Genomic DNA, 2500 nt, shown 5'->3' with positions numbered 1-2500 from the left:
CCATGAAACTCTTTTCCGCGGCCCATAAAACTCAACCACGGTCCGGTGGTGGTCTGCGTTGTTGGTACCTCTAGCAGTGCCAAAATTTCGATTACGGCTAACTTTAACCTTGAATAAAATCAAAACCACTGAGGCTAGAGGGCTGTAATTTGGTATATTTGATCACTTGAAGGTTGATGACCAACATCAAAATTTGCAGCCCTCTAGCTTCAGTAGTGTTTAAGATCTGAGTGAGGACGTTCAGACAAAGCCGTCACAATAGTTTTCTTTTACAGGAAACTAAAATTTTGATACCTGAAGATAAAACAGTAGGGAACAGGACACTGGAGTTCCGAAGGCAAATAATGAGATAACTAGAGATGCCTAAAAATGTTCAAAGAATCGAAGATGTCTGTCCACGATTCAACGAAACAGGTCCCACAAACCTTTGGCCTACGAATGAGAAAGCTAAACCAAATATATCAGTAAACCTATTCCATCAATGCTAAGTTGTGTCCTAACGATGCGCGAATGAACGCGAAAGCACACAGAATGTTTATTCGTTTGTATGGTAATTTTACGTAGCATGGAACCAGTGGTTATTCAGCAAAGGGACCAACGGCTTGACGTGACTTCCGAACCACGTCTAGAGTGAACTTCTATCACCAGAAATACACATCTCTAACCGCTCAGTGGAATGCCCTAGAATCGAACTCGCGGCCACCGAGGTGGCAGGTCAAGGCCATACCGATCACGCCACTGAGGCGCTAGCACTCTCCAGACTTATTTTCCAGTGGTTTTCGCTCATTCAAAAAATATAAATAGCAACCCATTTTTTTTATCGTGAAAATATGTTACTACTTCAAACAACTGCTTGATAATACACACACACACACACACACACACACACACACACACACACACACACACATATATAATTATATATTATATATATATATATATATGAGCTTGCAGTTTTCAAAGGGAATGACAAAAAAACGCTGAAATGTCAAATACTTCACCCGCATCAGCGCTGTCTCCAGTCTACCGTGTCAAGATGTAAATTCGGATTCTTGGTGATATTCCTGGCAATGTATATCGCTAGTAATCGAAAAATACTTTCAGACTTTAAACATTGAATTATTTAAATTATTTAATAAATGAAGATAAACAAAATTCTAGCTAGATTGCAACCTCCTGCATGGAACCAAATATTTGTTTCAAGGCAATGTTCCTGCACAATGTTTTGTTATTTGCAAAATACAGAAAAACAAAAAGTTGAACACCTCGTTCTGAAGGAGGAAAAAACTTTGAAAATATATTTCTGAATAAACAGCACAAATAGTTTCTTTCAGGTCATAGTGACTGACCTATATACATAAAAAACGAAGCCATATAATTATTGTCAGAACCATATTTAGAACAGAAAAGAATATATAATTTTGGCCAAAGGCCAAGCACTGGGACCTATGAGGTCATTCAACGCTGAAACGCAAATTGACAGTAGAAAGGTTTGTAAAGTGTAACAGGAGGAAAACCTCGCAGTTGCACCATGAATCAATTGTTAGGAAAGAGTTGAAAGTCTGATGGAAGAATATAAACGGAGATGCAGTAAAAGGAATGAAAGGTGTTACAGCTAGGGGACGAAGGGACGCTGTAAAGAATCAATCTTAAGTAATGCCTACAGTACATCGCACTACACCCCTACAGGGTGAACCGTATTTGAAAACGAATACAGTCTTTTTTTTCAAAGCGAAATCCTTCAAGAATTTAGCGGTTATCTATCTTGTTTCAGCCACCTACAAAAGCTTACATTTCCCTCCTTTTCCTGAAATGAAAATGAATGTGAATAAAGCATCAACATTCTTTATACATGACACCAAAGCTTGTTCATCCGCTCGTGAAAATGCGTTCTTTCATTTTATGCCGAGTATCAAGAATTTTTTTTTTTTTTTTTTTTTTTTTTTTTTCAAAAGTCCATTTTATAAATTCTCGTTTGAACTAAAAAAAAAACGAGAACTTTATATTACGATTTTTTGTTACGCATTGTACCGAAACATTCTCGACGCTGATTTTTCATAGGTTTGAAAGATAACGACACAAGTCTCTATCTTTGGAAACATTCAAGATATCAGTAATTATTTTTCGCTACACTGCATGTAAGCATTACTTAAGGTTCTTGGCAGCGTCCCTTCGACCCCTAGCTGCAACCTCTTTCATTCCCTTTACTGTACCCCCATTCATATTCTCGTTATTCATCTTACTTTCCACCCTCTACTAACAATTGATTAATTGTGCAACTGCTTTGAGGTCTTCCTTTTGTTACGCCTTTCAAACCTTTCACTGTCAGTATCCGTTTCCTCGCCGAATGACCTCACGGGTCCCAGCGCTTGGCCTTTGGCAGAGCTGTATAATTCAATTCATTATTTTTCTCAGCATTATTCCTCACGTTACCTGCATATATCTCGATGCTGTCTTTTGTTTGTTCCTCGTCACGCGCCGCGATTTTCAATCAGTATAT

This window comes from Macrobrachium nipponense, chromosome 37 (genome assembly GCF_015104395.2).
Source record: "Macrobrachium nipponense isolate FS-2020 chromosome 37, ASM1510439v2, whole genome shotgun sequence".
Classification (NCBI taxonomy): domain Eukaryota; kingdom Metazoa; phylum Arthropoda; class Malacostraca; order Decapoda; family Palaemonidae; genus Macrobrachium; species Macrobrachium nipponense.
The sequence above is the reverse complement of the archived record's forward strand: the minus strand, read 5'-3'. Positions refer to the sequence as shown.